Below are 12,430 nucleotides of genomic sequence, written 5' to 3'. Positions count from 1 at the left end.
CCGGAAGCTGAAATTTCACCTGGGCAGGAGGGGGGTATATGTGCCCAGTAAGCAAGTGGTTAAATGGCTCATGAAGGATACAAAAGATACAAACATCCCTGACCTAATCTGCCTCAATATTTTATTTTTGTTTACTTCACCCTGCAGCTTAATGCAAAATTGAGAGTCTCCACTTAGGAAAAGTTTGCCAACAGCAAAATTAGTCAATTCATGGCAACATTTATTTTTCCAATTTCAAATCTCCTAATTCCTTTAAAAAAGCAAACAGTTTAGCAGTAACCAAGCTGATGGCATATGCATTTTAAACATACTACTATACTATCTGTTATTCTCTGTAAAAATAAATAAGTAAATACATAAAATAATCATTTTAATATATAAGAAACCCTACAACTCTACAAAAGTTCACTGTGGTGAAAGCAACTTGATATAACAACTATAAGCAAAAGAAAAATAACATACATGATGCAGTCTGTCACAAATTGTAACACAGCAGGTTTGGTTTTTCTGAGTCCCTTTATTTTTCCCTTTCTTGCAATAGGTTAACAACTCTGGTGGTCGCCCAGTCTTAGGTGCACTTTAAATAATAGACAAACAAATTAAAGCCCAACTGCAGCCAACACTTTTTTAATGTAGTTAGAGCAATATTTTTTAGTTTTTGAGAAAAGGTTTAAGACAAGGTAATAAAAGCTTACCATAATAAGCACCTCTGGAAATGTAATGTGTGTTATCCCAACCTTTCCACTTGCCATTTTTACTGGACAGCCTGGCCTGGAATAGAAAGACAAAAACGGAGGGATCTACTGTCAGAATCAACAGGTTATAAAGCTAGTTTTTTTGAAGGGGGGGACTCATAAAAAAACAAAAATGCAGAGCTTTGGATAGAATGGGGAAGGATTAGACCCTCTGTAAAATTGATATTGCTGTGTGTGATTCCCTTTTTGTACAGTTGATGTACAGTATCACTGTCACTGAGAAAGAAAGTGAGGGGGAAATTCTAAATTTTAGAGTTGTCCCTAGAACAGGAGAATCTTACAATGGGGACTCCTGTTTTGTCTTTCTAATGCCTCGTACACACGGCCGGACTTTTAGAGAAAAAAAGTCAGACAGGCTTTTTTTCCTCGGAAAGTCCGGCCGTTTGTAGTCTCCATCTGACTTTTTTTGTCGGAAGTCCGACAGACCTTAGATGGAGAACGTTATCTTTCTTGTCAGACTTCCGACGGACTTCCGTCCGACTCATAACGGACTTTTGCACGGTAAAATGTCTAACCGTGTGTACAAGGCATAAAAAGGGGAGTTTAGGAAATGTTCTATACCTTCCTTTTAGGTCTATTGGTACAGACAGTGAAGGGCAATTTCCCCAATGGTACATTGACATAAAAAATAATGTGGCAGTATTAACCCTTCTCTAGTCTATCAAAAATGAAAAAGAAATTGGTTATAATACACACTTTTTCTATATTCAGAAAAAAATAAAAATAAGAATGATGAAAACAGTTATGGGAAAAAAAGACCAAGTGGTCCATTGTGTCTAGCCCTCTTTTGATTTTTCTTTATAGTTTTTTTTGCAATTTTAACTTTTTTTGTGTAGATATACAGTATATTTGTCCCCAAACTGCATCAAATATGTATATTTACATTTTACCAATATTTTCACTGTAAAGGAGTGGAGGCAGGTGGAGTGTGTAAATTACTCCAAATTACCCTTTGGATTAACTTTCTACAATTTACAATCAAAATATATATTTTTTATTATTATTTTTTTTTTATATATATATTTTTTATTATTATTATTATTAAATCTTTGCTTATGTACATAATAGGTATGCTGTTTTTCTCCATAATGTCATTATTACTGAATTAAATCTTAGGTTTACAAAGCAGATCTTACAAAAGCCACATGATACATTCCAAAAACCACGTAGGGAGGGAAATGAACTCTGAACGTAATCAAGATATTCTAGATCCCATCACATACTAGAGTTTCTGGTTTAACAGGGCGTGTTTTGGCTCACTAAAAGAGGTTCATCTCTGACTAACGTTATTATAAATTTGTTACTGATTGAGATGAGGACACCTATGAAGACAAAGGTTTGAGTCAGCTAGTGCTTCACACTTGGATCTGTCACCAGTTTCCAAAACACGTCTACAGGGTTATGCTGGATAAATAAGAGTTTACACCTTGAAGCAGAACTATAAGGTAAGAACAAATATGTATTTGCTTTGTAGTTTGACTATTTGACATATCCATTAACTTATTTTTATTACTGTATATTATTTTAATTTGGGGATTATTAGGATTAACTATATAAGACAGGTAGTAAGTTAAGTGTGCAGTTGTGTTATATAATACATTTATAAATCTCAATATTTTATTAGGGGCATTCCAATGTAGAATGTGAACCAGAGCTCAACATTTTATATGTACAATGTGTACCAAACAAATGCATACTTCATACAATATAATTAATTGTAGAGTAAAAAAGCTTATTTTAGCTACTAAATGCCTCCAGGTAATGCTTCAATTATTTTTTTGATATATTTTTTTTTTATTAGACATTTTCACTGTGAAGGTACAAAACAAGGCCATTGGGGCATACCCCGGCCAATTGGTGCACATGGTGCGCATAACAGCGTAAAACTCACTGTGTATCTAAAACTAAACATCACTAACTATATCTAAAGAACCAAAATAACTACATATTCGGTACCCAGGTTTCACATGTTAGGATGATAATAAGAGATATCTTTTCCTGTAGGACTTCTTGTCCCTCTTAACTGTCTGAGCCATATGTTACAAAAACAATTAGGATTAAGGGTGATCACTTGACTTCTGGGCTAATACCACCACTTACTTGTCTGGGGGAAGGACCTCAGCACTCACCGGTAATTACTGAGGGTATCTAACCAGGGCAATCTCCCATGGGCTGATCGGGACAAATATGTTGCTTTGAAGAGTGGTATCACTGTATTAGTACATTTTTTCCATGATGACAGGGTAGGGGGATTGGCTGACTTCCATTTTAGTACTATGGCTTTCCTTGCGTAAAATAGGATACTTATTAGAGTGTGGGTTGCTTTAGCAAATGCCAATTGTTCCACAAGGCCGAGAAGACACTGATTGTAGGAAGAATAGGTATGGTAGTTAACCCATGGATGAACTGAGTTACCTCCCTCCAATAATCTTGGATCTGTGGGCAATCCCAGAATATATGTAGAAAGCCTGCAGGGGTACCAGAGCATCTCCAGCAAGCAGCTGATGAGGTTGGGTATATGCGGTGAAGGCGTTGGGGCGTATTATATATTTTGTGCAGGATTTTGAATTGGATTAACTTGTACCTACAGTAGTTGCAACAAGTGGTTGAAGCGGGTAATCCCACATATCTTCCCAGTCTTCACGGTCCAGCTCCTGCACCTCCGTCCGCCACAGACCACGCAACCCATCCAATCCAACAGTTCTCGGTATATTTAAGATAATGGCTTTGAGAGTTCAGCATCGTTTAGCAGACTTTCGAGATTGTCATGCTCCATCTGGAGCTGGACCGATTTAAACTGAGTCAAAGGTGTGACGGAGCTGCAGGAACCCGAAGAAGAAAGAGTAGGGAAGTTGGAATTTGTTTTTCAATCTGTCGAACGTGAACAACCCAGAACCATCTCAAATATCCTTCAAGTATTTAATGCCCCTGCCGGCCCAGAGTCTGAGGTCTTATAGAGAGTAAAATTCCCTCAGCCTGGGATTACAACAGAGCAAAGTACTAGGGGACCATATGGCTTTCTCCAGATTAGGTTTTATTATGCAGGTAATGCTTCAATTCTTAAACTAAACCAGCTGGGACTACTCAAGGTTATGGGCTTGATAGAAATGGTTGATGCATCTCTAGTAACGTGCTGTCCACCAGGGTTGGGACAAGGGGGGGAAGAAGGGGCAGCTAGCACAGTTTTTTTCATGTGTAGAGTATGGGTGTACTCATATGCAATTTGCCACAGAATTTGCATTATAATGAACCACCATCAAAGGTCTACATGAATGAATCACCATGGATATACAAATAAATGAGCCAAAGCAACATGCTGCATTCTTCTACACTCCCCATCATGACTGAATTTTGGGTTGAACAGGGCACATAGAAAACAATTGTTTTCTAAATACCCTTTAAATGATTTTTTTTATTATTTATTTTACTTTTTATTTTTACACTGTCTCTTTACATTAATTTGTTATCATATCACTTGTATTCCTATTACAAGGAATGTAAATATCCCTTGTAATATAAATAAGCATGACAGGGCCTCTTTATTGAGATATCTGGGGTTAAAAAGACCTCAGATCTCACATTTACATTTAAAAGCAAGAATAAAAAAAAGTAATTTTGCCTTTAAGAGATGAAAAAAAATCATCTATTTAAGACTGGAAGGCGGAAGTGACGTTGGACACTGCTCTGATCCTTCAAGGGCATAGAGCTGAGTGGGGGCTATCTTGCCCTCACTGGGTTTCCTGCCCAGACATCCGATGCATCGGATCGGCTCCAGCCTAACCGACTGGTCCGGTAAGCCCAGAGACGACCGGAAAGCAGCGGGAGGAGGGCACCTCTCCCACCGCCTATAAAAGTGATCCCATGGTGAATCTGCCGTCGGAACAACTTTTATTAGATGTAGTACAAAAAAATACCAGGGATATGGCAGCTAAATGCTGCCATAACAATGGTATTTATTGTCAAAGTAATGACGTAAATGTACTGTGGGCGATCGTGAAGTGGTGAGCTCTTGAACATTTTTTTTGTCTTGAACAGACACTTACTCATGCAGTATAACAGTATGTATAGGGTTGATCACTGCAGCCCTGTACCATGTGATAGCTGCGACCAATTATAGTGATAACATGGTACAGGTCTGCAGTAATCAACCCTATACATACAAAAAAGATTGCCTATAGGCCTATAGTGAACTTCTAGCCAAGACCTTTTTTTTAGCTTTGGATACAGTAGAAAGGATTAAAACCCCTGCCAGGTAATTGATGCTTTCTATATACCATTGAGCAAATTTCCTTTACCTCCTGCCCCAAGTGAGTGCAAATCTTTTTTAAGCCAGCCATAAATCCATTGAATGTCAGCCAGTTTGGAAGGGACTTTCGAGACTCGATCGATCTATGGGCAAGCTGGTTGTGCTGAAGTTGATCCAATCGATCAACTTCAGTACAACCAGCCTGTTAGATTTTCTTTCATGCAATCATTGCTGGCAGCTATAGCTGCCAGTAAGTGACCATTTTTTTCTCTCAGCAGGGAAGGCTCCCCACAGGTAATAGTGCTGTGGGAAGTATTTACCCATGAACACTGACTGTGTAGATGGGGGAATCAAGCAATTTTCATAATCATGCATAATCTATGGGCTGCTTTAGAGAGCTATCACCAGAATGGATTTCCTTGTTGGAATATTTTCCTTTATCTTTTGTTCTGGTGCCAACTGTACTCTACTCTTTATTCTCAGCGACAATGGCTACCAGTACAAACAGAGGGGCCAATCTTACCAATGGGGACACAGACAGCATAAAAAACTGACAGAGAGCCTAACTCTTCTGCACTCTATCAAAAACATAAAAAAAAAATACAGAGATAAACTTTTTTAAATCACAAATAGAGATGCACTTTAAGTTAAACCTGTGGGCATGAAATAATAAAGTAGCTCCAACGTTGCATAACAGGTGTCTGTACATGGACCAACCCACTATTTTAGAGCGCACCAGGAGCTACGAAACCTTGGCCACTCTGGTATGCAAATAGCAACAAAAGGTCATGGCCTATGGCCAATCACCTCCAAGTTCAAATCCCTCACTACTGGCCAATGACTGTTAGGAGAGGCCTCATTGACTACTAGTGGGATGCAAAAAAGGTGTGAAGGAGCTTACAACCATATTTGTCACTATTTACATCACAATGTATACTGAAGTTCAGGGCATTATAGAAGAAAGCAGGGGAGATGTGAATGCCCTTGAAGGTACCTATAAGCAACAAACAAAACATTGATGCATAAACAACATTACATCAGTACCTACTATAGAAGTGCCTTTTTGCTATTTCGTGCCTACAGATATTCTCTAAAGACAAATTAAAAAATTAAAACAGTAGGTCGAACTAAGTATAAGTCACACTAGGTCTACAGAGGGTCACACCTACTTCATTTTAAAAAAAAAGTATTACAGCACTTCAGTGAATATAATAATCATAACTACCACGTTCAACATTTTATTACTGTGAAAGGAGCCAAGAAAAAAAGCTTTTATCAAGCGCGTAACATGAAAAATTATGTAAGGAAGTGTAGTGCTTGTGAACTACAGAACAAGCTAGGGCCTCATTACATTTCAAAGGTCTCAAAACTGGCCAAAGGACAAAAATAGAAGGGAAGCGGCTTGTATGAGGACCAATATAAGAAGTCTGACACATCTGCTTTTTACAGAGCATGAGGCGTTATCAACAGCAAAAGCGGTTTGCTTTTAGCCTCTTATACCGCGTACACACAATCAGTCCATCTGATAAGAACGGACCGATGGACCGTTTTCATTGGTTAACCGATGAAGCTGACTGATAGTCCATCGCGCCTGGTCAAAAAAACGATTGTGTCAGAACGCGGTGACGTAAAACACAACAACGTGCTGAAAAAAAACGAAGTTCAATGCTTCCAAGCATGCGTCGACTTGATTCTAAACATGCATGGATTTTTAACCAATGGTCGTGCCTACTAACGATCAGGTTTTTTTCTATCGGTTAGAAATCCATCGGTTAAATTTAAAACAAGTTGCCTTTTTTTTTACTGATGGTTAAATAACCGATGGCGCCCACACACGATCGGGTTTGACCGATGAAAACGGCCCATCAGACCATTCCCATCGGTTTAACCGATCGTGTGTACGCGACATAACTCTCTCAAATTAAAACTCTTTATGGGCCCCTGAGTGACATAGGGGGAACTGGGGGTTTAGTCAATGTTCCTCCACAGGTGAGAGGTCCATTGCAATGATTTTTTTTTTCTTTTTGAATTTTTGGGAAAAGTCATTTAAAGAGGACCTATCCTTAAAATATCCCTAATTATGTACTAATATGGACTCCAACCTGCAACTGCTGGGCATTCTTGGAACATAGATTTACAATTAAGAGCCCTTTCACACTGGTGCGTTTTTGCAGCGTTTTCACGGTAAAAATAGAGCTATTAAAACACTCATAAAACGCTCCCCATGCATCTCAATGGACCCTTTCACACTGAGGCGTTGCGCTAGAGGAGCGTTGAGAAAAGTCCTGCAAGCAGCATCTTTGGAGCAGCTTTTGAGCGCTGAAAAAAAACGCTCCAAAAACGCCCCTCTCCATTGAAAACGCTGTAAAAACGCGGTAAAAATTGCGGTAAAATGTGCAAAAATCGCGGTGTTTTACCGCTATTTTAACGCTCCGCTATAGGCGTTTCCAGTGTGAAAGGGCTCTAAAGATCATACCTTCTACTGGTACAATTTGGAACCGAGAACTAATAGAATAATAAAATGGTTCTGTACATAAATCACTCTATTTCAATGGCCAATTTACCGTTCATTAAGTGATTATTTTTTGGAAAAGGCCTACTAAATATGTGAATTCTTTTTTTAAGTGTGGCAAAAATCTTGTTTTTTGATTTTGGATAGAGTTGGGAAAGATTAGAACCCTTTTTGGGTTACTTGGGCTCTGTTACAAAGATTTTCCCTCATTTACTGTTTAGCTAACAGTATTTTACCAGACAAGAAGTGAGGAGCACTTTACTACAGCAACATATATGAAAAGGATTTGATTTATCGTATTTTATAGAAGTGGTAGAGGCAGACTAGATATGCATTGATGTCTGTGGCCTTATTGCAGTTATTCCCTTACATCCTGCCTGGTAAATCAAGAGACACCAGGACAAAAAAGTGGGGGGGGGGATCTCTAATGATGTGCTGGATAGGGTTTTATATATTTTATTTGTTTTAAAACTTTTATTAATTAATCCAAAAAAAAAATACTTGGTCCCAAAAGGCAAAAAAAACTTGCAGTGACTGATTAAAGCTGGCATTAGCTATGTGGCTTTTTGACCTTCACATTTGTTGTTAAGTCACATACTCACCCCTAAAAATGCCTTGATTTAAGGCGAAACATGTTGGGTTTTGGGTTATTTGGGGGGATTATACTGAGGACCTTTTTTTGTGTGGTTTTTTTTGGGGGGGGGGTTGGTACTATTAGATTGAGGGGAGCAATAAGGATAAAATACTTTACTTGAGGTTGTAAAGGTAACATTTTTTTTCCCTAAATAGCTTCCTTTACCTTAGTGCAATCCTCCTTCACTTACCTCATCCTTCCATTTTGCTTTTAAATGTCCTTATTTCTTCTGAGAAATCCTTACTTCCTGTTCTTATGTCTGTAACTCCACACAGTAATGCAAGGCTTTCTCCCTGGTGTGGAGCGCATCACCCACATTCAGATTTAGGTCCCTTTCACACAAGCGTACCGTTGTGTAAACAAACATGTGGGGTGGGGATTTGTTTGTCTTCCATCTAGTGGATTGGATCGGATGGCAGTCAGGTGGTCTGTTTACATCTGACCGCCCATAGAGGAGAGCGGGCTGTGTCTGTGTCTGCTCCGCTTATGCAAAGCAGACACGGACCAGCCATCTGCCTGCTCAGCAGGGATCAGCAGACAGATCCCCAGCTGAGCAAGCAGACTCCTTCCAAAAATGACATCTATAAAGAACGATTTTCATTCCGCATTTAAAATCCTTTGTCTGTTTGTATTTTCATTTGTATGTTCATTTGTGTGTTTTGTAAATCTGTTTCTTTGTCTGTTTGTACATTTGTGTACTCGTATCGTTCTTTCGAATTAGCACTGAGCAGTGTAGTTAGTGAGTGATGTATCTTACTTAATATCTTAGCCGATGTGCTTATCTTTTTTGTGCTGAGTCACATTGGACAGTGTAAAGCCTCGCACACACGATCGGACTTCAAACAAACTTTTCTGTGGATTTTTGGCCGGACTTTTGAAACCAAAAAAGTTTGTCCGATAGACCGTACACACGGTCGGATTTTTGGAAAACGCTCATTTTGAAGTTTGTTGGGGCTTAAGAGAAAGTCTATCTTAATATGGATTAGCCGCGTGTTGAAAATGAAACTAAAATACGAGATTGCGAATGTATTTACGAAAGTACAAAATTACGAATCCATTAAACAAAAATTATTATCTAACAAAATTACGAATTTCGAATCAACAAAAATAAATTAGACAGAATTACGAATCATTCAGTATAAACTAAAATAAAACTGTTACGAAAATACGAACGGGTCCGAATAGGAAAACTTGCGTCTTACGAAATACGAATGGGTCCGAATAGGAAAACTTACGTCTTACGAAATCTACGGAACGAGACGAAACGAAAAAAAAAAATTCATTTTTGTTGTGCACATGTCTAGTCCAGATTAGATTTTTCCAGGAGCTTAGCTCTGGGTCCAACTGATATCCAGTTTATTTTAGAGCCCTGGTGAAGGGAGTGTTGAGTCCCCAAAACGGGTTACTGTTGTCATTTGCAAAATCACAAAATTATCACTTGTGACTCTTGGGAATTTATGTTTGGCACCCTTTTTTAATGAAATTCATATGAACTTCTCAAATCGGGTGATCTGTCTCTTGACAGGGGTCCCTGTTTTGTGGAGAACTGATTAACACAAACTATTTAGCTTTAGAACTACTCTTTTTATTATATATTAGGGATCCATATCCAGCACCTCATCTTCATCCTCCTTCAAAGATCCTCCATAGTAAAGCTGAAATTAGAAGCTGCTGAGCACAAGCAGTAATGCCTACCCATTCATTTCTTGCACTTGGTCATGTGACATTTCATATCACATGACCAAGCTTGATGGATTTATGGTAAAGCACCGCTACATGTGTGCCTTCAGCAGGATTCAAGGATGATCTTCTGACAACTCATTCCGGTTCAGATGCTCAATTGTAAGTCCACTTGAGGCCTTTAAAATGTACAGGGACCAGACTGGGTTCCTTCTAAACTAACGGCCTTCTAATACCGCGTACAAATGATCGGATTTTCCGATGAAAAAAGTCTGATGGACTTTTTTCATCGGAAATTTCGATCGTGTGTGGGCGCCATCTGACTTTTTTCCATCGGTGTTTAGAAATAGAACATGTTTTATTTTTTTCCGATGGAGAAAAAACCTGATAGGAAATTCCTATCGTCTGTGTGCAACTCCGACGGAGAAAAAACCCATGCATGCTCAGAATTAAGTCGACGCATGCTCGGAAGCATTAAACTTAATTTTTCTCGGCTCGTCGTAGTGTTTTATGTTATTGAAGAAGATATAGGGCAGATTGCAATTGGGTGTATACAGGGGTCAAGTCCTGGGGAAAAAAGTGTGGGAACTCCCACCCAAGATCCACCCCCCCCCCCCCAAAAAAATAAAATAAACTGATACGCTCATATGCATTATTACTAAACCGCATGTTTTTTTTTTTTTTCAATCCACTGTACCTTAGTAATCCTTTATGTTACTGGCCGCTTTCTGTATATGGATTCATAAACAAGTTCATAAGCAAGTTCTTTCTAAATCCTGCGATAACTCGCGGCAGACCTCCGCAGTGTCTCCTGGGAACAATGACAAAAGCTCCCAGGAGACATTGCGGCATCGAGGAAGTGACGGAATACCCGCACACTACCCGATGAATCCATATACAGGAAGCGGCCAGTAACATAAACTAAGGTTCGCGCTGGGCATCGCCGCTTAGTAAAGGATTGGCTCGGGCAGCTCGGCTGCTCTCGGATGCTCTAGTCCTGCAAAGGGAACTGAGTTCCTGCTGTGAAAAAAGTGCAGGAACTCCGTTCCCACGCGTTCCCGGGGTGTATAGATAGAGAAGGCTAGCAGTAGTTGCTTAAAAAGTTGGTGAGGCAGGAAAGCTTTCCAAAAGATGAACAGATAATTCAGTCTATCAACATATTCATTCTGTGTGGCAAATCCCCTGTCATGAACTTGCCTCTGGGAAAATATTTGATAGTTTATTTAATTATTAAGTACTTCTCATTTGGGCAGTTATAGTAATCATCATAATTACTAATGTCCTTCTGGATTAGATGACAGGCTATGCCAATTATAAAAAAATGCAGCTTGTAAACCTCAACAAGGTCTGTAGATGCCATGCTGCACACAATTATACAATCATACAGCTGAAATAAGATTCCTCCATGCATTCATTAAACACTGTCTTAGTTGATTGGTGCATAAATATCTGCAAACCTGCATACTTACATGACTATCAAATTATTAGAGAATGTATGAATCAATATACATTGATTGATTGAGAGCTGGCATCAACAGGAGAGCTTTAAAGGACTCGCTGTCTTCTTTTTATGAAAACTCAACAGCTACAAAAATAAACAGCCACTCAGCTGTTCCATGATCCAGCAGTATACTATGGGCAGCTTGCGGCTTTAGAGCCGTGTTCCCACTGCGCATGCGCGAACAGTGCTGTGCTCTGTGACTGTCCCCGAAGTCTTCTAGGACCTGTCATGTGTCCCAGAAGACTTTCAGTTTTTGATCGCCTAAGGCGACCAGAACGGAAATGGGAGCAGGTACCTGTCAAAATCGGATACCTGCTCCCCTCCTCCTCCCCGGAAGCTCAGTTTCACCAGCACGAGCCGTGGAGGAGGCCTTAAAGTGGAAGTTCCACTTTTGGGTGGAACTCCGCTTTAATGGCTTTTCTTGCCCAACTTTAGTAAAAGAAGTTTCAGAAAAAAAACAGGAGTTTCCCACGCAGGGGTATTCAGCATCCAAAAACAAACATTCAGCCCTTTTGGCTTGCACTTGCAGCCTGTAAATATGTTCCAGTGGCTCTTAGATTACCTTTACTTTGTGCAGAATTGCTGCCCCCCCCGAGAAGAAAAAAACTATACCTCGATCGTTGCTGCAGCGATGACGAAGATATATCCCATCCCATCCAAGGACTCACTGGTACATCCAATCAGGGCCGGAACCCTAAGGTTCTGGCCCTGATTGGGGCAGGAACCTTAGGGTTCCGGCCCCAAGGGCTCTGGATGGCCTTGTCCCAGCACTGCATCCAATGGACAGGAAATGGTTGAATAATAGTATATCTTAAAGTTTATGTGAACCGTTACCTTGTGAAAGAACCCATTCAGTTTAACTTAGAAATAAAAAGGTAAAACATTTCTGTATAGATAAAAAAATATATATAAATAACTTTTTTTTATTTTTTCATACGTGATCACATAATCTGTTCTCAGCTACATAAGAAATTTGGAGAGGTGAAGGTGGAACGGTAGAGGTGTGTGTCAGCAAAAAGGCAGAGAAACAGCAGCAGTGGCGTACCTATAGGGGGGCAGTGCGCCCTGGGTACCACACATTGGGGGGATTCAGGACTGGGAC

General features: G+C 39.6%; 1 protein-coding gene and 1 long non-coding RNA gene across 3 annotated transcripts in view; one reads left to right on the top strand and one right to left on the bottom strand.

Annotated features, from left to right (window-relative positions):
* The window catches only part of LOC120918607 (protein-glutamine gamma-glutamyltransferase E-like), a 45,652-nt gene that overhangs the window by 15,533 nt on the left and 17,689 nt on the right, over positions 1–12,430 (top strand). Inside the window, exon 1 of one of the 2 annotated variants that reach the window (XM_040330278.1) lies at positions 2,038–2,200. The exons of the other annotated variant lie outside the window; for it this stretch is intronic. The gene's annotated coding sequence lies outside the window, so the exon portion shown is untranslated. Of the gene's footprint in view, positions 1–2,037; positions 2,201–12,430 lie in introns of those variants that run through there. 2 annotated transcript variants of the gene reach the window in all.
* LOC120918608 lies at positions 51–12,016 on the bottom strand. Its single transcript, XR_005744426.1, has 3 exons — positions 11,941–12,016; positions 696–771; positions 51–577 (listed from the first exon to the last, which is right to left on the bottom strand). It is a non-coding gene; the product is annotated as an uncharacterized LOC120918608 (long non-coding RNA).

The sequence above is a fragment of the Rana temporaria genome, chromosome 12 (genome assembly GCF_905171775.1).
Source record: "Rana temporaria chromosome 12, aRanTem1.1, whole genome shotgun sequence".
Taxonomy (NCBI): Eukaryota; Metazoa; Chordata; class Amphibia; order Anura; family Ranidae; genus Rana; species Rana temporaria.
This window is presented reverse-complemented; position numbering and strand designations above follow the sequence as displayed.